General features: G+C 41.2%; 1 pseudogene across 1 annotated transcript in view; it reads left to right on the top strand.

Annotated features, from left to right (window-relative positions):
- Window positions 1-8,795: 8,795 nt before the first annotated feature.
- LOC137437657 (SWI/SNF-related matrix-associated actin-dependent regulator of chromatin subfamily A member 5-like) overlaps window positions 8,796-24,518 on the top strand; it is a 31,972-nt pseudogene continuing 16,249 nt past the window's right edge. Inside the window, exons 1-5 of the transcript XR_013621018.1 lie at window positions 8,796-8,900; window positions 9,126-9,239; window positions 9,368-9,490; window positions 9,676-9,765; window positions 12,661-12,693. The product of XR_013621018.1 is annotated as an SWI/SNF-related matrix-associated actin-dependent regulator of chromatin subfamily A member 5-like (transcript). The remainder of the gene's footprint in view (window positions 8,901-9,125; window positions 9,240-9,367; window positions 9,491-9,675; window positions 9,766-12,660; window positions 12,694-24,518) is intronic.

The raw sequence follows: 24,518 nt of genomic DNA, 5'->3' as shown, positions 1-24,518 counted from the left end.
ATTCATAGTGGATTCTATGATGGTGAGCTGCCCAGGCCCTGATGCAGCAAAGCTGCCCCAAACCATAATATTTCCACCACCATGCTTTACAGTTGGTATCAGGTTCTTGTGGTCAAATGCTGTCTTTGGTTTTCGCCAAACATGTCTTCTGGTACTGTAGCCAAATAGCTCTACCTTTGACTCATCTGTCCAGAGCACATTGTTCCAGAAGTGCTGGTCTTTGCCGAGGTGTTCATTGGCAAACTTTAGTCTTGCCCTAATGTTCTTTCTGGACAGCAAAGGTTTCCTCCTGGCACACCTCCCATGTAGATCAAATTTGTGCAGCCTCTTTCTAATGGTAGACTCGTGCACTTTGACATCAACAGTGGCAAGAGCTACCTGTAGGTCCCGTGATGACATTCTGGGGTTCTTAGAGACTTATTTCAGCATCTTGCAGTCTGCTCTGGGGCTGAACTTGCTGGGGCGGCCTGGCCTGAACAAGTTGGCAGTTGTTTGGAATCTTCTCCACTTGTAGATGATCTTCCGGACAGTCGAATGATTGATTTCAAATTGTTTGGAGATCTTTTTAAATCCCTTCCCAGACTCGTGGGCATCTATAACCTTCTTTCTGAAGGCCTCAGAGAGCTCTTTTGATCTAGGCATGGTGATGCCGCACACTTCAACAACAAAGAGCAAACCAAATTAATGTCTGAGGTTTAAATAAGACAGGTTCCTCCAAGATCCTCTCTTCCAATGTTCTAATCATTTGCACCTGAGCTAGTGCACCTGATTCTAATTTTAGGTATTTGAAGTAGTGATAAATGCAGGGGTGGACTTACTTTTTCCACATGCGAAATTTGCATTTATGTTTATTTAAATTATACAATGGACTACAAAATGTAAATGTTTCATGATATTTGTTATATTGTATCACCTTTATCTATCAATATTGTTGAAATGAAGATCAAATAGCTGTATTTTGAAATATGTTGAAAAAGTCAAAACGTTACATTGGGTGTACTGACTTTTTCACGTGACTGTATATCTTTAAATAAAACAGCACGTTTTGTTAAACAAGTAAAATTTACAACCACAACACTTGGTTATACTGACCATACACCTTTCCTCATTCAATTTAACTATCTGCTTACAATTGAATTTTATAAAGAAGGATATATAGTTAATATGCGAATTAATAAATGGGGGTATGATATGCCTGATTTCGGGTATAATTGGTTTTTTTCAATAAACTTAGAAGACCTGTATAATTTTAATCAGTCTCGTAAAGAAGAATATTATCCACTTGGTGAGGATAAAGAGTTATGTGGAAGTACAATTAGTAAACAACAAATACATGATTTTAAGAATAAAAAAATATATGATAGTATAGCGATGGTTAGCATGACAAAGAAGGAATGTAATGAGATAAGGATAGAAAGCCGAGGAATACAAACCATTTGGTAGTGGGAAGATGGGGTGGTATTACCTGTCATAATATTAATCTCACATATATTTGTGATACATAAATGGCTGGAAGAAGACTACAAGAGAATTATAATTTTTGTATTCAGGGATACCTACAAGAAAAGGGTGCTCGGTATTACATACCTTATGATTTGGAGCATATACATGGAAATTTTGTCATAAAAAAACTGGCCTTATACTGATATTGTTAAACCCACAAATAGAGACTTGATTAAAATATTAAATAAAAATGAACTTCTCAAAGTTATGAAATATAAAACTCTTTTAGAAATCATCAACAAATCTTATTGGTGTTGGGCTGATGGCTAGGGTGTCAGCTTAGGGTCCTAGGATCCTGGGTTCGAATCCCGGTCGATCGCTGAATTAACGCCAGGGGGGTTGACTCAGCCTGTCATCCTTCCGAGGTCGGCTAATTGAGGACCAGTTCACTGGTAATTCCCTGTTTGTCGTTAAAGGCGGCAAAAAGGGTCAGTGTCAGGAAGGGCATCCGGCCGTAAAACATTGCTTCAAAAAGGGGACCGAAAAACAACAACAACCACAGTTCCCGAAAAAGGCCAACCCCCGCTTGCGGGGAAAAATGGCCTCTAAAGGTGGTTATTATTATATTTTATAACAAATCTTATTGGTATCCTATTATGAGAAAAATAATTATAGATACAAGAATATCTCAAAATCCAGATGAGTATTTGTATAATATTCTTTGGGGCTCAAACTCAAGGGTAGCAAGGGATGAGGAAGGAGTTGAGGAGAAGGAGAAAGCAGTTGAAGAAGAGAAGGAGGAAAGAGAGAAAAAGGAGAAGGAGGAAAGGGAGAAGTAGGAAAGAGAGAAAAAGGAGAAGGATGAAAGGGAGAAAAAGGAGAAGGAGGAAAGGGAGAAAAATGAGAGGAGGAGAGGGAGGAAAGGGAGAAGGAGGAAAGGGAGAAAGAGGAGAGGGAGGAAAGAGAGAAAAAGGAGAAGGAGGAAAGGGAGGAAAGAGAGAGGGAGGAAAAATATAAAAATATGACTTTTTTTTATTTATTTATTTTGTATACAAGATCGAGGCTCGTGAAAGAGCTAAATTTCTGAGATTAATGAAAGATTGAAGGTATTATGGCAAATAAATCAATCAATCAATCAACGCACCGAAGAGGAAAATAAAGAATTAATGACTTATGAAGATATTGGTTTTTTAATTTTCTGAGATGAGTTCAGGGAGAAGATATACATGAAGAAGAGAAAGGTCATATAGTTGATGATGTTGGGGTTATTGATTTTGGTTAAAGTTTTATTTATAAATAAATGGAGGAGAGAGTGAAGACATTTCTAAGGATTCTTTATGTTTTAAAAATAAAGATTGAAATGTATATGTTGAAAACCAAAAAGGTTTTGGCACTATGTCGGACTTTTTCTCATAAATAAATATGAGTTATTGTCTCAAATGTAAAAAGAAAACGAAATCTAAAAATATCTCTTCTGTTAAAGCTAAAAATAATAGAGTTTATCAAAAAGGAATATGTCAAGTGTGTGGCTCTAAAAAGTGCCAATTCATCTCTCCTAAAAGTGGAGGAGACACACAAAAGTTTCTGTCAGCAAGTAAATTTACAACAACTGGAATTCCTGGGGAACTACATCTACCTGGATGTTCTTTCTGTGGTCCTGGAACAAACCTGGATAAAAGATTATATGAGGCTGACAATCCTAAACCTTGGTCTAAACCTATAAATAGAGTTGATGAAGTGTGTATGAAGCATGATATTGCTTATGGGAATACCACTACAATGGATGAAAAACATGAAGCAGATAAAGAAATGTTGTATAATTTGTCTTTGATACGAAATCCTACGTTGAGAGAGAAAGTTGATAGGTTTATTGTGAAAAAAATGATAAGTGCCAAATTGAAACTTGGTCTTGGTTATTCACCCTCAAAAAACTATTGGGCTCTAATGATGTCATCAAGACTGAGGAGTTTTTGGCTAATGAATTACACAAACCTATAATCACAAAGTTTAAAAGAAGGACGGTTTATTCTAAAGACACCGACCACATCTGGTCCGCCGATTTAATTGAATTGAATAATGATAGGGGATACAGGTATGCTTTAACCGTTATTGATTTGAGGAGTAGATATGCTTGGGTTGATCCTTTGAAAAACAAAAGGGGTGATACTCTTATGTTAGCTTTCAGTGGCATATTTAGTAAAAGCAAAAGGAAACCAAAGAAGTTATGGACTGATGAGGGAACAGAGTTCTATAACAAAATATTTATGAAATTTCTTAAGGGGGAGGGTATTAAATAATACAGCACCTTTAATGAAGGAAAGGCAGTTGTTATTGAGCATTTTAATCGCACTTTGAAAGAGAAATTATATAAAAAATTCACACAACTCGGTTCTCAACAATGGGTATATTTAATTCAGGATATTGTAGATAATTACAATAATACCGTTCATTCATCAACAAAATTAAAACCGTCAGAATCATTTACAAAATTAGAATATGAAAAGGAGATTAATTTAAGAAAACCGAAGTTCAAAGTTGGTGATATTGTAAGAATATACAGATGGAAAAGTCATTTTGAGAAAGGTTATACAAAAAAATGGACTAATGAATTATTTAAAATCGTTGATGTAATGGATACAGTCCCTTGGACCTACAAATTATATGATATGAATGGGGAAGAAATCTTGGGTTCATTTTACTCACAATAATTACAAAAAACAAAGATGATAAGCCATCAAACAACAACCATCCATACTTTTATCCACCCCACCCAGATTAGTTAATTTAATTACTAGGAATAAAAAATAATCATCATAAGCCACGCCCACACAGACCCCGCCCACACAGACCCCGCCCACACAGACCACACCCACACAGACCACGCCCACACAGACCACACCCACACAGACCACGCCCACACAGACCACACCCACACAGACCACACCCATCATCCCCCACCCCTCTGTGTGCCCTCACCCTTGACCCTCCACACCCTCATCCCACCCCCACCTTCACCACACACACAAGGGGAGGGGCCGGATGAGGGGGGTGGAGGGTCTTTGGTAGGGGCGCACTTCCCTTTCTTTTTTTCCTTTATTCCCTTTTTGTAATTAAGAATTAAATAATTTTAGTCAAAACAAATATAATTAAATAATAGTGAAAACATAAAAATCCTTATATTATTAAAACATTTTTCTTGAGGTATATATTCAGCTTCTTCCCAGCACAAGCCATTAGCTTCTTCCCAGCACAATTCAAATACAGCAGATGTCTTCAGATTTTGAATCTCTTTCTGTTAAAGACAAGAGGGGAGAGAAAATATTAATATAGGGTGAAGCAAGGAGAGGATATGAGGATATGAAGGATATGAAGGATATGAAGGATATGAGCATTGTGATTATGAATTGATATGAGCATTGTGAATTGAGATATGAGCATTACGATTACATCAACGATTTTAAATAATGAGCATTATGCACACATACCTCTAAAATATATTTCTGCCCTGCTGGAGCTGCCCCTGTCAACTGTAAGTGTGGTTATTGAGAAGGGGAAACGTCGAGGAGCAACAACAGCTCAGCTGAAAAGTGGTAGGCCACACAAGCTCACAGAACGGGACCGCCGAGTGCTGAAGCGCATAAAAATCGTCTTTCCTCGGTTGCAACACTCACTACCGAGTTCCAAACTGCCTCTGGAAGCAACGTCAGCACAACAACTGTTCGTCGGGAGCTTCATGAAATGGGTTTCCATGGCCGAGCAGCCGCACACGAGCCGACGATCACCATGCGCAATGCCAAGCGTCGACTGGAGTGGTGTAAAACTTGCCGCCATTGGATTCTGGAGCAGTGGAAACGCATTCTCTGGAGTGATCAATCACGCTTCACCATCTGGCAGTCCGAAGGACGAATCTGGGTTTGGCGGATGCCAGGAGAACGTTACCTGCCCAAATGCATAGTGCCAACTGCAAAGTTGGTGGGGGAGGAATAATGGTTTGGGGCTCTCTTTCATGCTTTGGGCTAGGCCACTTAGTTCCAGTAAAGGGAAATCTTAACGCTTCAGCATACAATGACATTCTAGATGATTGTGTGCTTCCAACTTTGTGGCAAGAGTTTTGGGAAGGCCCTTTCCTGTTTCAGCATGACAATACCCCCATGAACAAAGCGAGGTCCATACAGAAATGGTTTGGCGAGTTCGGTGTTGAAGACCTTGACTGACCTGCACAGAGCCCTGAACTCAACCCCATCAAACACCTTTGGGATGAATTGGAACGCCGACTGCAAGCCAGGCCTAATCGCCCGACCTCACTAATGCTGTTGTGGCTGAATGGAAGCAAATCCCCGCAGCAATTTTCCAACATCTAGTTGAAAGCCTTCCCAGAAGAGTGGAGGCGGTTTTTGCAACAAAGGGAGGAGGGGAAGGGGGGGACCAACTCCACATTAATGCCCATGATTTTGGAATGAGATGTTCCATTGTTCGGGTGGCCACATACTTTTGGTCATCTAGTATATGTATTTCTTTGGCTTGCAGTGGAAAAAAAAAAAAAAAAACTGATAAAATTACTAAATCTTCGCTTATTCCACACAGAAATCCTAAACTGGCCCGGATAATATTGTTGCGGTTTTCCAAAGCCCGCTCCCTTACAAAGGGGGAGATTAAGCCCCTTTTTCTCCTTGGGTCTTCGAAACCGCGAGACTGAGTCGCCAGTTCCGGGCAGACGTGGAAAAGGGTCTCGGGACAATTTTGCACGTACCTTGAGTACCCACGCCGCAGCGAGAGCGGGGATCGAGTCTCGCACGAACCACGCGTATTTAAGTACACCCGAGCATATGGCGTACCACGTGACCCGTGCTGTTACCTTGCTATTGAACCCGATTAGAGCGATCTAATTCGTACCATGCCAAGCCAATGATGGAAACACAAGACGGTCGAATCAGAAGAAATAACAGGTTTATTTACACTATTTACAATGATTGGTAGAAGAAGAGACAGGGCAGTCTTAATCAGTCTTACTTATTACCCAGACAATGGGCCCACTTACACACAGAGGGAGATGGAGGAAGGATGTTCGCGCGCCGAACGTGCCTGCTTCGGTCGCTCCAGGAACAGCTCGGTGTGGCACCCTGGCGGTCACAGCACGTATCTCGGCGAAAGCAGGCAGGCGGGAAAATCCTCGCGGCGCATATATCGGCAAAGGCAGGCAGAAGGAAATACGCGCGTCTGTGGCCCGGCGCGGGTCGTCTTTACAGTGCGATTAATACTGCGCAGGGAGCAGGGCAAAGTTCGTGTACACGGAGTTATTCAGTTCCTCCAATATGACTCGACACAACGCAATCTCACATGCGTCTTCTCACAAATCCGATTCAGAACTCTTCTCATGGGCTGCGCAACTCATCTGCTGACTCACCAACTGAGGTGGGGGTTCTCGGCACAGGGTTATATTGCCCCGCCCTGGCCCGAATCGAATGTTCCAAACCACGCCTTTTGCCGCTGTGGTAAGTCACTCCCGTGGAGCCCTGATTGGCGGCTCGCGTTTACCGTTGGCTCCTCCTCCGCCTTCCTTCAGCCTTGGTCGACTTGTTCAGGCCTGCCTCGTGGCATTTCGTGCCAAAACAAAAAGCATCGAGGCATCGTAAGGGGACATAATTCTCATTATCCTACTCAACGCAAAACTAACACAGGAAAGGACTGCGCTTTACAGTTACGAAGAAATAACAGCTTAAACGAGGCGACATGTTGTAGTGTACCAACTAGGAGGGGAAATTAACCTTTATTATAAAAACACAAAACCGCAACAATATTATTGGCACCTTTCAGAAGTTGTTAGAAATAATTAGATTTCAAGCAGGTGATTCTCCTTTACTTTGGAATTGAACTCACCTGTGGTGAGTTGCAGGCGCCTGCAATATAAAAATCACTCATTCAACCAGTTTGAATGGAGAAAAGGAGTCATTCTGCTGTTTTGTGTTGCTGTGTGTACCGCAATGAGCATGGAGAAAAGAAAGAAAACTCGAGAATTGTCTGTGGAGGTCAGACACAAGATTGATGCAAACATGGACAATCTCAAGGCTACAATTCCATCTCCAGAGACCTTGATGTTCCTGTGTCCACCGAATGCATTGTTATCAGGAAGTTTAAGTCCCATGGCAGTGTAACCAACCTCCCTGAACGTGACGTGGCCGCAAGAGAAAACTTGATCGAAGATTGCAGCGAAGGATTGTTCGGATGGTGGAGAAAGCACCTCGATCAACTGCCAAACAGATTCAAGCTGACCTACAGACACAAGGTGCAACAGTTTCAACTCGCACCATGCGTCGCCAACTCAATGAAAGGGGGTTCTATGGTAGGAGATCCAGGACGACCCCACTGCTGAGAGAGACGTAAGAAAGCCTGACTAGAATTTTCCAAAACACACCTGAACAAGCCAAAATCCTTCTGGGAGAATGTCCTGTGGACAGATGAGACCAAATTAGAGCTTTTTGGTGCAGCACATCATCTCAATGTTTACAGAAAACAAATTGAAGCCTTCAAAGAAAAGAACATCTTCCCTGCAGTCAAACATGGAGGAGGTTCAGTGATGTTTTGGGGTTGCTGTGCTGCCTCTGGCACTGGGTGCCTTGAATGTGTGCATGGCATCATGAAATCAGGAGATAACGATGGCATTTTGGAGCGGCGCATTGTTCGACCCAGTGTCAGAAAGCTGGGTCTCCGTCGACGGTCATGGGTCTTGCAGCAGGACAATGACCCCAAACACACTTAAAAAATCACCCAGAAATGGTTCAAGACAAAACGCTGGACTGTTCTGAAGTGGCCAGCAATGAGTCCAGGTCTAAATCCCATTGAACACCTGTGGGGAGATCTGAAACAGCAGTTGGGATAAGGCACCCTTCAATTCTGGGAGAACTGGAGCAGTTTGCACAAAAGTAGGCCAAACTGCTAATAGAGAGGTGTCGGAAGCTCATTCATGGCTATAGGAAGCGCTTTACTGCAGTTATTTTGTCCAAAGGCTGTGTGTGCTCCGAAATATTAAGTCTAGGGTGTCAATAATTTTGTCAATGCCATTTATTTTTATTTTCTGATTTAAAAGGATATATTAAGTTCTGAATCAAAAACAAAGGTTCTGTAATATTAACAGTGAAATAAATTATTGTGGAGACCAAATACTTTTGTCAATTTCAGTTTATTTTTGGAGAAAATTGTGTTATTTGAAAAAAGTGCATGGATGCCAATATGTTTGGCCATGACTGTAATAATCACGAGGTCACCTCTTGCCAGGCTGACCTTTCCTCTGAACACTTTCAAACAAAACTGTGGAATTATTGATGGATTTGAATGTGAAATATTTGTAGACGAACATGACGGAGTGGCTCGAACCTCCAAAGCGCGAAAGGAAAGCAAACTACGCCGTCGATGCCTACTTCCGAGATGCCCTGCGGGTCACTGAGCCGAAAGCCCCCAAGGTTTGAAATGCGGAAATGACGTCTTGTCAGATGTTTTGTGGAGCAGTTGTATGATTAGTGCTTTGTTTCATCAATCGTGCATGATTATTGGTTTTTGGCGAATTTTAGGTTCTGCCTAAAACCCCTCAAATTCACAATTTGAATGCAAAAGGTTACAACTTCCCTCAACGTAAACATCTTTAAATGCTAATGAAACAGATTTAAGGTCGTTTCTTGTTCTCCCAGGCTCCACGACCCCCAAGACAACCAAACATTCAGGACTTCCAGTTCTTCCCCCCTCGGCTGTTAGAGATTCTGGAGAAGGAGATCCTCCACTACAGAAAGACCATTGGATACAAAGTGAACCTTGTGCCTTTGATCTATGAACTAAACCAAATTTCACATTGTTGAATGTGTGTCCTTTGTTGCATACCAGTTTACAGGAGTACTCTTGTTCAGTCTCTTTATTTTTTTGATTTCCTGCAAAGGTTCCGCGGAACTCGGATCTGCCAAACTCGGCGTACGCTCAGAAGGAGTAGCAGAGCAAGATCGATTCGGCTGAGCCGTTACCAGAGGACGAGATGGAGGAAAAGGAGAAACTCCTCTTGCAGGTTTCCCTTTTTCATGATCCTTTCCTGTTGTTTCGCAGATTTCCACCAAAGAGGAAGCATGGGGTCAATTTGTGTGATTTCTTTATCCAAAACCAGAAGGGAATTGGCGAAGGCTCCATTGACCTTTTCAATATGATGAGTGGAATGAAATCGATTTTAATAAACACGGCACCTTTTCTTGACAGGGTTTCACGAACTGGAACAAGCGTGACTTCAATCAGTTCATAAAAGCGAACGAGAAGTGGGGCCGGGACGACGTAGATAACATAATACTCGTTCAATTAAAGCCCTGAAATATGACGGCATGTGTTGCGTTTTGTGACGTGTGCACTGTTATTGTTTTAATCTGGAAGCCTTGTGTGCTGCATTTTGTGACGTGTGCACTGTTATTGTTTTAATCTGGAAGCCTTGCGAGCTGCGTTTTGTGATGTGTGCATTGTTATTGTTTTAATTTGCAAGCCTTGCGAGCTGCGTTTTGTGACGTGTGCACGGTTATTGTTTTAATGTGGAAGCCTTGCGTGCCGCGTTTTGTGACGTGTGTACTGTTATTGTTTTAATGTGGAAGCCTTGCAAGCTGCGCTTTGTGACGTGTGCACTGTTATTGTTTTAATCTGGAAGCCTTGCCTGCTGCATTTTGTGACGTGTGCACTGTTATTGTTTTAATCTGGAAGCCTTGCGTGCTGCATTTTGTGACGTTTATACAGTTCTTGTTTTAACCTGTAAGCCTTGCGTGCTGCATTTTGTGACGTGTGCACGGTTATTGTTTTAATTTGCAAGCCTTGCGAGCTGCGTTTTGTGATGTGTGCACTGTTATTGTTTTAATGTGGAAGCCTTGCGAGCTGCGTTTTGTGACGTGTGCACTGTTATTGTTTTAATCTGGAAGCCGTGCGAGCTGCGTTTTGTGACGTTTGCACGGTTATTGTTTTAATGTGGAAGCCTTGCGTGCTGCGTTTTGTGACGTGTGCACTGTTATTGTTTTAATGTGGAAGCCTTGCGAGCTGCGTTTTGTGACGTGTGCACTGTTATTGTTTTAATCTGGAAGCCTTGCGTGCTGCATTTTGTGACGTGTGCACTGTTATTGTTTTAATCTGGAAGCCTTGCGAGCTGCGTTTTGTGACGTGTGCACTGTTATTGTTTTATTTTGCAAGCCTCGCAAGCTGCGTTTTGTGACGTGTGCATGGTTATTGTTTTAATGTGGAAGCCTTGCGTGCTGCGTTTTGTGACGTGTGCACTGTTATTGTTTTAATGTGGAAGCCTTGCGAGCTGCGTTTTGTGTGACGCATTCCCCTGAAGAATGCGTGTTTTGTGACATGTGCAGATGTCACGGTCATTGTTTTAACGAGCACACGTTCTGTGCTGGGTTGTCCACTCGCAAAACGCAAGGCTTCCTTGCATGCTAATGCAGTAGTTATTGTTTTAATCTGGAAGCCTTGCATGCTGCATTTTGTGACGTGTGCACTGTTATTGTTTTAATCTGGAAGTCTTGCGTGCTGCATTTTGTGACGTTTATACGGTTCTTGTTTTAATCTGTAAGCCTTGCGTGCTGCATTTTGTGACGTGTGCATGGTTATTGTTTTAATCTGGAAGCCTTGTGTGCTGCATTTTGTGACGTGTGCACTGTTATTGTTTTAATCTGGAAGCCTTGCGAGCTGCGTTTTGTGACGTGTGCACTGTTATTGTTTTAAGTTGCCAGCCTTGCGAGCTGCGTTTAGTGACGTGTGCACGGTTATTGTTTTAATCTGGAAGGTTTTTCGGGCCCGAGTGTGTTGAACAATTTTATTTCGTGAAAAACATGAAAAGAGCCACAAGTTGTCAAAGAAAGATGATTTTGAAGTGTAAACACGCATTCTGTTACATTCCCCGGTGGCCAAATGGATAAGGCGTTTTCTTCCGAAGTTAAATATTGTGGGTTCGAGTCCCACCTGGGGAGCATTTTATTTCAATACTCGTTTAATTAAAGCCCTGAAAAATGACGGCCTGTGCTGCGGTTTGTGACGTGTGCACTGTTATTGTTTTAATCTGGAAGCCTTGCGTGCTGTGTTTTGTGACGTGTGCACTGTTATTGTTTTAATCTGGAAGCTTTGCGAGCTGCCTTTTGTGTGACGCATTCCCCTGAAGAATGCATGTTTTGTGACGTGTGCAGACGTCACGGTTATTGTTTTAACGAGCACACGTTCTGTGCTGGGTTGTCCACTCGCAAAACGCAAGGCTTCCTTGCATGCTAATGCAGCAATTATTGTTTTAATCTGGAAGCCTTGCATGCTGCATTTTGTGACGGGTGCACTGTTATTGTTTTAATCTGGAAGCCTTGCGTGCTGCATTTTGTGACGTTTATACGGTTCTTGTTTTAATCTGTAAGCCTTGCGTGCTGCATTTTGTGACGTGTGCACTGTTATTGTTTTAATCTGGAAGCCTTGTGTGCTTCATTTTGTGATGTGTGCACTACTATTGTTTTAATCTGGAAGCCTTGCGAGCTGCGTTTTGTGACGTGTGCACGGTTATTGTTTTAATCCGGAAGGTTTTTTGGGCCCGAGTGTGTTAAACAATTTTATTTTGTGAAAAACACGAAAAGAGCCACAAGTTGTCATAGAAAGATGATTTTGAAGTGTAAACACGCATTCTGTTACATTCCCCAGTGGCCTAATGGATAAGTCGTTTTCTTCCTAAGTTAAAGATTGTGGGTTCGAGTCCCAGTCGGACGCGACCATCTTGACGATAGACCAGAAATCTAGACTTGTCACTGAAGATCACGTGATTCCAGTGTCCTGGCTGCCATTGACGGTGCTCTCTGGCCCACTACAATCGGCGCTGGCGGTGTTGTCTGGTCAGGCGTGGCTTTCTCAGGGGACGCCTGGCACGATAGCCTGCTTGAACCAGTCGTTGGTTGACTAGCCTTCTGGATACAGGCACATTGGTCAGTTGCTGCTACTCAGCCCTAAGCCGATTAGCTGACTTCGTACGGCCATTGCGGACTAACCGGTGCAGCTGGCGATCATCCCTCCTTGTGGTTCTGCGGGGACGTCCTGGCCTCGGTATTGGAGTAGGGACACCCCTCTGAGCATTTCGTTTCAGGATCTTTGACACCTGACCTTGAGTGATGCCATACTGCCGAGCAATAGCACGCTGTTTCATGCCGTAATTTCGTAAAGCCACCACTCCATGACAAACAGCATTGTCGAGTTGACGGACCATCTCCAGAGGAAGCGGCAATAACTTTTGGAGACGTGCAGCAGTTGTTTTCCACTAATACAGAATGCAACAACCCTTGTATACCCGACTGTGAAGCCAATCATCAAATGCACCTGTCCGTACATTTTGCCACGCCACCTGTGATATAATGCTGTTGTTGACTTCTTTGCTGCGAAAGACAATCAATGACATGGTTCTTTCAACAAATAAATCACCAAAGTGTAAAAGAAACTCACTAGATTGATATACTGAGTTAAGAAAGTAAACCCAAGTCAAGAAAAAAAAATATTCCATATTAAATGCCAAGTCTGTATATGATTATATTTGCTTTGCCTACAATTATTTAATTCTTAATAATAAAAAGAGAATAAAGGAAAAAAGAAGAGGGAAGTGCGCCCCTGCCAACGGCCCTCCACCCCCCTCATCCCGCCCCTCCCCTCCCCTTGTGTGTGGGGAAGGTGGGGTGGGATGAGGGGGGTGGAGGGTCATGGGTGGGGGCACACAGAGGGGTGGGGGATGATGGGTGTGGTCTGTGTGGGTGTGGTCTGTGTGGGCATGGTCTATGTGGGCATGGTGTGTGGGTGTGGTCTGTGTGGGCGTGGTCTGTGTGGGTGTGGCTTATGATTTATTTTATTTATTTTATTACGAGTAATTAAATTAACTAATCTGGGTGGGGTGGATGAAAGTATGGATGGTTGTTGTTTCATGTCTTATCAGCTTTGTTTTTTGTAATTCTTGTGAGTAAAATGAACCCAAGATTTCTTCCCCATTCATATTATATAATTTGTTAGTCCAAGGGACTGTATCCATTACATCAACGATTTTAAATTAATTCATTGGTCCATTTTTTTGTATAACATTTCTCAAAATGACTTTTCCATCTGTATATTCTTACAATATCACCAACTTTGAACTTCGGTTTTCTTAAATTAATCTCCTTTTCATATTCTAATTTTGTAAATGTTTCCGATGGTTTTGATTTTGTTGATGAATGAACTGTATTATTGTAATTATCTACAATATCCTGAATTAAATATACCCATTTTTGAGAACCGAGTTGTGTGAATTTTTTATAAAGTCTGTCTTTCAAAGTACGATTAAAACGCTCAATAACAACTGCCTTTCCTTCATTAAAGGTGCTGTATAATTTAATACCCTCCCCCTTAAGAAATATCATAAATATTTTGTTATAGAACGCTGTTCCCTCGTCAGTCCATAACTTCTTTGGTTTTCTTTTACTTTTACTAAATATTCCACTGAAAGCCAACATAAGAGTATTACCCCTTCTGTTTTTCAAAGGAACAACCCAAGCATATCTACTCCTCAAATTAATAACGGTTAAAGCATACCTATATCCCCTATCATTATTCAATTCAATTAAATCAGCGGACCAGATGTGGTCGGTGTCTTTAGAATAAACTTTCCTCCTTTTAAACTTTGTGATTATAGGTTTGTGTAATTCATCAGCCAAAAGCTCCTCAGTCTAGTTGACATCATTAGAGCCTAATCGTTTTTTGAGGGTGAATAACCAAGACCAAGTTTCAATTTGGCACTTATCATTTTTTTCACAATAAACCTATCAACTTTCTCTCTCAATGTAGGATTTCGTATCAAAGACAAATTATACAACATTTCTCTGTCTGCTTCATGTTTTTCATCCAAAGTAGTGGTGTTCCCATAAGCAATATCATGCTTCATACACACTTCATCAACCCTATTTATAGGTTTAGACCAAGGTTTAGGATTGTCAGCCTCATCTAATCTTTTATCCAAGTTTGTTCCTGGACCACAGAAAGAATACCCTGGAAGGTGTAATTCCCCTGGAATTCCAGTTGTTGTAAATTTGCTCCCTGACAAAAACTTTTGTATATCTCCCCCACTTATATGCTTAGAAATGAATTGACACTTTTTGAACCACACACTAAACATATCCCCTTTTCATAAACTCTATTATTTTTACCTTTAAGTTTAACATACGATATATTTTTCGTATTAGTTTTCCTTTTACACTTAACACAATAACTCATTTATTTATCAGAAAAGTTCCCACAGAGTGCCAAAGCCTTTTGGGTTTTCAACATATACATTTCTATCTTGACTTTTAAAACATAAAGAATCCTTAGGAATGCCTTCACTCTCTCCTCCATTTATTTACAAATAAAACGAACTAAATCAATAACCCCAACATCATCAACTGTATGACCTTTCTCTTCTTCATGTATATCTTATCCCTGAACTAGTCTCAGCCATTTTTGAAACCAATATCGTCCCAAGAGTCATTAATTCTTTATTTTCCTCTTCGGTGTGTTGAGATTGATTTATTTGCCGTTGTGGCGGGCACAATGGTCAATAATTCCGCGCACCAGTGGGTGGCGTGAGCGTCCGGGCGTGGAACTGAGATACATGCCCCGCCTTTCGGCCATTCGGCCACGCCCGGGGCAAGGCATGGCCGCGGGATATATATGCGGGCTCTAAGGTCGAGCCCGCCCAGTGCTGATGTGCGAGCTTGTATTAAAGTGCTTTCGTTTGTATCCACGCGTTGTGGCCTACCTTTCTGGCAATCGAGTCGTGTGTGCACAGCACCACACTGGGATCCCCGACTCCACGGTTCCTTGGTCCGCGGCGCAACAGCGCTCCACCCTGCAGGAGACCACCAGGAGGTTCGCCCCAGTGCCGACGGCACACCACGGTTGCCCGTCCTCCCACGTTGCCCCGGAGTTTCGCACGGCGGAGTACGTTTTCGTCCGGCAAGACGCCCACCGGGCACCGCTGCGGCCCCCGTACGACGGGCCCTTCCGCATGCTGGAGACCGGGGACAAACATTTCACTGTGGACATCGGCGGTGCCCCGGATCGTATCTCCGTGGACCGCCTCAAGCCAGCCCACCTCGATCTGGACCACCCCCCGCAAGCAGCTCTGCCTCCGCGTCGAGGCCGCCCCCCGGCGGTCAGACCCCCCCGGCAACCCCCAGCCCCGCTACCCCCCAGCCCTGTACGCATCGCCAGGGGGCGTTTCGGCCGGGTCATCCGGCTTCCCCGCAAGCTCACCCTTCAGGTGTGCGGGAATTCTGGGGGGGCGCGTGTGGCGGGCACAATGGTCAATAATTCCACGCACCAGTGGGTGGCGCGAGCGTCCGGGCATGGAACTGAGATACATGCCCCGCCTTTCGGCCGTTCGGCCACGCCTGGGGGCAAGGCGTGCCCGCGGGATATATATGCAGGCTCTAAGGTTGAGCCCGCCCAGTGCTGATGTGCGAGCTTGTATTAAAGTGCTTTCGTTTGTATCCACGCGTTGTGGCCTACCTTTCTGGCAATCGAGTCGTGTGTGCACAGCACCACACCGTAATACATTCAATCTTTTGTTAATCTCACTGATTTCCATCTTTTTATATTTTTCCTCCCTCTCTCTTTCCTCCCTTTCCTCCTTCTCCTTTTTCTCTCTTTCCTCCCTTTCCTCCTTCTCCTTTTTTTCCCTTTCCTCCTTCTCCTTTTTCTCCCTTTCCTCCTTCTCCTTTTTCTCCCTTTCCTCCTCCTTTTTCTTCCTTTCCTCCTTCTCCTTTTTCTCTCTTTCCTCCTTCTCCTTTTTCTCCCTTTCCTCCTTCTCCTTTTTCTCCCTTTCACCCCTCTCCTCCTTCTCCTTTTTCTCCCTTTCACCCCTCTCCTCCTTCTCCCTTTCACCCCCTCTCCTCCTTCTCCCTTTCCTCCTCCTTTTCTCACTTTCATCCCTCTCCTTTTTCTCTCTTTCTTCCCTCTCTTCAACTCCTTCCTCATCCCTTGCTACCCTTGAGTTTGAGCCCCAAAGAATATCATACATATATTTATCTGGATTTTGAGATATTCTTGTATCTATAATTATTTTTCTCATAATAGGATACCAATAAGATTTGTTGATGATTTCTAAAAGAGTTTTATATTTCATAACTTTGAGAAGTTCATTTTTATTTAATATTTTAATGAAGTCTCTATTTGTGGGTTTAGCAATATCAGTATAAGGCCAGTTTTTAATTACAAAATTCCCATGTATATGCTCCAAATCATAAGGTATGTAAAACAGAGCACCCTTTTCTTGTAGGTATCCCTGAATACAAAAATTATAATTCTCTTGTAGTCTTCTTCCTGCCATTTATGTATCAGAAATATATGTGAGATTAATATTATGATAGGTAATACCACCCCATCTTCCCACTACCAAATCGGTTTGTATTCCTCGGCTTTCTATCTTTATCTCATTACCTTCCTTCTTTGTCATACAAACCATCGCTATGCTATCATATATTTTTTTATTTCCTAACTCATGTATTTGTTGTTTGCCAATTGTACTTCCACATAACTCCTTTTCCTCACCAAGCGGATAATATTCTTCTTTACGAGACTGTTTAAAATCATGTAGGTCTTCTAAGTTTATTGAAAAAAACCAATTATACCCTAAATCAGGAATATCATACCCCCACTTATCTATTCGCATATTAACTATATCGCCTTCTTTATAAAATTCAATTGTAAGCAGATAGTTAAATTTAATGAGGAAAGGTGTATGGTCTGTATAACCAGGTGTTGCCGTTGTAAATTTTACGTGTTTAACAAAACGTGCTTTTTCTTTTGGAATATATTGTTACGGAATCCAACGTCGGCCTTCCCCACTTACCAGGGGGGGATTAGTCCCCTCGCTTATATGACTGACTGACGTGGTCCTGGGGGTATGACGCCACGGCCGGTCGCCGCTGGGTAGGGTATTAGGCCTAAACCGTCCTATTACCTATTAAAATACCAGCGCTCCCCGACACGCGAGGAAATACTCCCCCGCTCACGGTCGCAGCCTAATGGATTAGTTGCGCCGAGCGAAGCGGACTGCACCGTGAGCCGGTTACCAATGACTAGACCCGATTTATTCGTTGGCCGAATCGCGCCGCGTACATCCAATTGGGAAAACCTCTAAAGCGACCGAATGTGGAGAAGAAGAAGTACGGAGGAATAACAGGATTTATTAATTATTTACACAAGCCAAAGCAAAAAGAGCAGTCAAGGTTATATACAGGGAAATGGAAGGAGCAGGAGACACAGTGAAATCATTAGCTTACCTATTGACAGTCTTAATTAATAAACCCCAGGACAACGTGTACGACAGACGAACATTCACACTTACACGGGGAAATGATGGCAGGAACGAATCGCTGGAGGTGGATGGCTTGGCGGGAGAGGAAGGTTCCGCGGGGATCGGTCGGGCTGGAAGCGGACAGCCGCCGTCAAGATTCGAGCTGCGATCGTCAAGCCGCCGCGGTTCCAAACTGCGCAGCGAAGCTCCTCCTGTGCACCGTGCGCTCTCCAAAGCTGCTCCGGTCTCTCTCACGTTCCTCCACTCGGGCTTGCCAGTTCGCTTCTCTTTTTCGCTCCAGCTTGGTTTTCGCAGCCCTCTCGTTCAAGCTCTCTCTCACGAGGCGTCCCGTGGCGGTCTTTATAGGCCACACCCTCAAACCTTTTCGAACCTTCCCCAAGCGTTCTCTCTCCGCCCTCTCAAGCCAAACCCCTCGTTCTTGGTTGGTGGATTGGTGCCGCTCACTCCTCCTTCCGATCACGAGGGCGGAGACACGCCTTTCTTCTCCGAGGCTTAACCACGTGGCTAATGGAGTCAAATGCAGCAAAGTGGCGTAAGGGTGGCAAAATGCAGCAAAGTGGCGTAAGGGAGTTAAAATGCAGCAAAGTGGCGAAAGCTGGCACGTTGAGGATGGGACCTATCCTTATTTAATTCGGTGCAATGGAGAGTCAAACTATTGGGAAACACAGCCTTAAACTACATAGAATAAGGGAATAACTATTTAAAAGGATACATGGTGCCCTGCGTGTAGGTTTATGGAATTAACGAAGAGGACGAGCTTCGACCTTTCTTTACATTACGGAGGGTGACATTTTCACACAACAAAACCATAATTCTCACATTCTTTACACTTTCTCAAATTCGTTACAATATATTGCGATAAATCACTTAATCTCACCAAGTCATTCACGTCAGTAGGACCCGGATAATTGATTAATTTATAAGTATTCTTCATATTAATATTTTTACTTATACTATATTTTTGTCGTTCAGCTTGTACCTTTGTGTAATAATTTGATAAATCAATATCCTGAGGGGATTCTCCAAAGATAGAACCATCTTTTCCAACATAAGTCATTTATATTAGATTTAAAATGACATCATAATTTATTTTTTTATTGTTGAGTTGAAATAATACATATAAACATAATTGACCAAAACATTTAGAATTAATTTCTTGAACTTGAAATGTTTGATAAACACCATTCTGTAAGAATTGTATTACTTCAACAGGTGGTGGCATACCATAACTATCAAAATAATATTTATCCTGACTATTATGAATACAAACCCAATGAGAACCATTCTGTGTGTCTAAATTCATAATAATATTCTTTGTATTCTTGGACAACTTTGTTAATTCATCTCTCATACAAATAACCACATTATCAATTTTTAGTTTTTTACAATATTTAGCAAGTTCTACATTTGACGTTGTATTCTTTCCAAATTGTTTAAACCATTTATCCATTTATTTATGAGAAAGATATAACCCATTACCCCTTTTGGTTAGTTTAACACCCGTTTGAGCGATAGAGGAAAGCATATCTCCAATGAACAATCTCGCTTTATCAGGTAGGCTTTCAAGTTTTTGAGCAAAATCCACAATTTCACCACTTCCACAAATTTGTTTCTCCAACTCCTTGTTTTGTCTTTCCAATTCTTTTTGTGCTTTTAGTTGTGCCTTCCTTTCGTTAACAGTTTTTACCGCTGCTGAAATACCACCCGTCAATGTTCCCGCTGCACTTAAACCAGCAAATAAAGGAATTAGAAATGGGAGAAATCCTCCACTCGTTTCCCTTGTTGAATATTTCTTCAACATAGGTTTTGACATTTTAATTTTAAGTGATCCAGCATCATTTAGTGTTTTTACCTGCTCTCTTGTGAGTAAAACATCAATTCTTACTGCTCCTTTTCTTTGAATTGTATTAACATTAATAATATAAGGCTTTTGATTTTGAATGCAAGATGTTAATTTATTAAGATTGATTTGATTAACATATACCCCAGTTGGTTCTTTCCTACTCATTTATTTATGAGAAAAAATCTATGTGATATTAATCATAACACCATTATCTGTATTAATCTGTAATTCTGTTTCTTCCAAAAGCAAACAATATGTATCAACCTCTTCACTCTCCCCTCTTTCAATGTATAGAGAAGTATCCACTCTATTAGACTTTATAGTTTCCTTTTGAGAACTCAGGTCAATTGCGTAGATTGTATAAAGTTTTTGAAACGCAACCATATCCAAAATGGGATCATTATTACCGTTGCTTTCACACACCTTTTGGTAAGACTTGCAGGCTTCCGCATAATCATTTTTTTCCCAATCAATTTCCAATCTATCTCGCGGATAAAATGTGCCATCAAGAGAAACCCGAAGTTGTTTCACCTTAGCATTATCACTCAGTGCATTATTCTTATCAGTACCTTCATCTCCATCTGGTTTCTTAAAAATGAGCCATAGGTATCGTGATCGTGGCTTTCCTTCCAGAACACCTAAATTCCAAGTGTAGGTAGTGTGTTCCAGTTTAACGTGTTGACATCTTCTTTTAAGGTATGATACATTTAGCGGTTTCTTTGAGTTAAGTCTTCTATTCAACATCTCTTCCGTTTTAAGATTAGGAGTATATTCACTAATATACCAACACAAATCATGAATAACAAATTTATTATTTTCACCAAAAGCATTTTCAACCCCAAAAAGCAACCTATTTACATAATCATTCCTTTGTAGTTGAAATCTAATTTTAAGATAATACAAAACTTTGTCATAATCACAAAATCCAAATGTACCTTTCAGAGGTACTGCGATGGTAAAACTATTCTCTGCTTTTGTTTCATCATTATACATTGCCTTCCTTTGAGTATAACCAGGGTCTACGTTTGTACCCGTTGACATATCAGGAATAAAACCTTCAACAGCTCCCTTACCCATTCTATCACTAAACGCATATAGTGTAAATTTCATCATTTCAGATGGAGCAGAGACATAATCAACTGCTTCAACCTCTTGTGTTCCAATATACAGGCGGACACTATCAAACATTTTCCAGAAGAAATCATTTACGAGTGTAGCATTAGTATTATTCGCAGCCTTAGTGAATTTAAATTTACACAGCAAGAAACTATCAGCGAGATTCAAGTAAGTTTGTTGATTATTTATTTCAAAACTTTTTGTTCCGTTTGAATTCCAGTCTGTTCCTGTTATCGCATTTGCCTTAAAATAGTCTTCCTTTTTAGTGGAGTTTGAAATGATAATCGTATCATCCAAATCATAGATACTATCAATCCCTTCCATACTTGTATTTATATAGCATTAAAATCGTTGAAACCCTGACCCAAGTATTTTAATGATTTTTTTGTCGTTCTTGTGAAGATAGTTGAGTTTTAGCTTTTTTTATTTCTTTGATTGCTTGTAATTTATGAGACTCCTTTTGAGCATCTTTTATACTCTTTATAGCACCCACAACTGAGCCCACGGCAGAAGCAGTTGAACCAATTAGGTCTTTATGTTTAAGAATGGTTGAACCAATACCCATTAGAGTATCAATTATCCCATCTCCTTTATTTCTCAATTGATGCCCCCTACCCCGTTGTCTCTTCGGTTTATCGTATCCTCTACCAAGAAACATACCTTCACCCTTATAGTATGGTGAAAGGGGAACATGCCCTCTCCAATAACATGGAAGTGGCCGCTACACCTGTTTCTCAGTCGCTTTGCACACGCTGCCGTGTTTTTTCGGAGCTGCAAGTTTATATAGGAAGAGTTCGTCAGGAGTCGATCTCTCTCCTGGTATGCAGAATTTCAACAAAAGCCACATCACTGTTCATATCGGTAAATATTATTCCATCGTGTTTGGAAAAACTTGAAAATTGGAAAAACAATATTGCCTATTTTACTCCCAGCGGTCCCAGGAATACTCACCCAAAATATCGTTGCGATCGGTTGAGCCGTTTTTGCGGTACCTTCGAACGGACGGACGGACTTTTGGTGAAATATAGTAAGATTGTAGACCATCACTGAAGGTGAATACATTCTAGACTACTGGAAACTTAGTTATTGTCCAATAATAAACTTAATCCAAAAAGAATGGCTTTGAAAATTCATTTCCAAGCCGTAAGAGATATAAGAGTGCTGTTAAACATTTATTTATTTTTGTATGGTATGTTACAACAATTACAAATGAAAACAAAACCTTTTTCAATGTTTCCAACAAACACTAAAAGTGAACAACTAACAAACCTGATTTTGTGCTTGTTACATGTCACCGATCTTCACATTTCAAGCTCTATTTTTAGAGCGTGAATATCAAATCCTTCAAAATTGTAATAATATCCAAACATCAATCATGACACAATAGGCAGACGAAGCAATAGAAAAAAATGTGGCTGTCGGTCAAATTAGAGAAACATGAGCCAAGATCTTTATGATTTATGCCCATCTTTATGCCCAGCATAAAATCAACTACACGTGATGAAAATGCTGGTGAAAAATTGGATAGCACTTAAACAGTAGCCATTGCGATTGCCTATGGGTCTGATGCGAAGATAATGGGAAATGGGTTCATCCAAAATTGGTTAAAAAAAAATAACGACTTACAAAACATTCAAAATATATTTCAACTCGACTACTCCACAGGAAATAAAAAAAATAATAGAGCTTATGTAAAAAAAAACATGATCCTTTCTGCTGGCTTCAATGACTTGATGGTGCGTGCAGCAATTTAGCAAAGTACGGATCAAATAATTAGGCCAAAGCATTTAATTGTGGGGAAAAATAAAAAAAATAAAGACATTTGCGTTTCTCTGGATAACCAAAAACTCCAAACTTCCAAAAGCAATGGCAAAACCTAAACGACAATACATACACGGTTCTGACTCTAAACTGCAAAAGCAAGCAGCACAAGAGCACACCCGACGACTATTCGTTCCTTGAAGACATTTGGAAAATCAATTGGTCATTTTATACACATTAAAAAAAAAGTGCAATGTTGAAAAACAAAAATCACCACCACACCCAATTACACGTAAAATTTGGTCTCTGAAAACGTCAAATCCAATTTTGTAAACATGTCCTGTCCAATTTTTGTCTGCCAGGGTCTATCATATCCTGATTTGTTTTTTTTTCATCGCACTCAAAAACCTAAATATACTGCGCCTAAAAATTGTGTTTGCGTAGATCACACAAAACTACCGAGGATACATCAACTTGGATTCTCAAAATCTCCCTCCACCAAGATATCCGCAACACAATTCTTGCAAGAGATAAATATAACCCTTGCTTTCCAGAGCACGTCAGACAAGTCCACTTAGCAAATATTTCGGGAGGATCTAGTTAAAATGCAAATGATTGCATGTATCAAAAATCCCCTCAAAATGTCATGAAGCAAAAGGGCTCTAATAAATCCTTTCAAACTGTCAGCTATTACGTCAATGTATTTATTTATTCATTTTCCTCAACCTCGAACTCTGTTACATCATGAGTGCAGCGAAATGTTTAAGTTTCATGCAGCAGAGGCAGGGATATTGCGAATTTTGTCATTAGATTATCTAATCTATTATCTCCCACTCCCCAAAAACGTAATGAACGTCTCGAGGAATTATCCCACCACGTCAAAACCTGTGCGCAATAAATTTGATGACTGAACATTTTTATCGGGATCTCCAAGGTGGAAGTGTGACATATAATATGGTTGACAAGCCAGGAATGCAATTCAATGTCGGTCATCAGACCCGACAGATTGAATCGACCTATCCCTACATATCCCTCTACTTAAAACGGACCCCATAGGGTGTATGCGGAAGGATGAATACCTTCCAAACATCCTTCAAATTTCAAAAGGTGCAGGTTTTGTCTATAAGGGTATCAAAATAGTACGGTTTTACGATTCGACAAAGGAAAGTTGTAATTTGCATCAAATCTAAGAATTATTTTAGTCCACAACACAAACGAAAAGCAAATCTCCTGTTTCTTTGGAGGATTTTACAATCATCCAGCAGGGAAAAATAAAGCCATCTAGATGTTGAGGGAATCTTATGCTCATCAAAGCAGCACGTACTCCACTCAAAAATTGTGCAAAGGCTAAAGCTAGTTATTTCCCTGCACAGGAAGACAATGACAAGTATTTAAGCATAAATTGCTCCATTTGGACGTCACCACATTGCTGGTTTCCAGACAATGACATTGTATTTAAAAAAAAAAAACAAAAACAACTAAAACTAAGAGTTGATGTGTTGGAAATTGTGGATTTCATCTTCTCAAGGTTCATTTAAAAAAAAACTGTTGGGTCAGGCAGAGGCAGCATGTGCACAGGAAGAGAGCGAAAATGAGTCAAATCAAAGGTCACTCTCCCCATAAAGAGCTGTGGAAAAGGACATATAGTCCAGTGCTCCGGCCACAGCATCTGCACCACGGTATGGAGCCATTCTTGCAATACAGTATTCAGCTTGGTCTGGAGGAAGTTCTTCTGCCGTGATAAAGCTCTGTTGTGGAATGGCGATAAAGAAGAGGGTCATTGATCTCCATCAATTAATTTTAAAAAGGGAAGACAACCCAACCATGAGAAAATAAAACTACAAAGATCAACTGGTCCATCATACGAGTTTTAGAAGTATTTAATATAGAAACTACACGACAGGGTTTTTAATTGTTTCATCAGACATTCCAGTGTGGAATGGTAACAAAAGTCCACAAAATCTTCTTGTGTCCATACTTTGCGAACACAGTATTGATGCAGCCGAA

The sequence above is a fragment of the Myxine glutinosa genome, chromosome 12, assembly GCF_964187855.1.
Source record: "Myxine glutinosa chromosome 12, kmMyxGlut1.1, whole genome shotgun sequence".
In the NCBI taxonomy this organism is placed as follows: Eukaryota; Metazoa; Chordata; class Myxini; order Myxiniformes; family Myxinidae; genus Myxine; species Myxine glutinosa.
The sequence above is the reverse complement of the archived record's forward strand: the minus strand, read 5'-3'. Positions and strand labels throughout refer to the sequence as shown.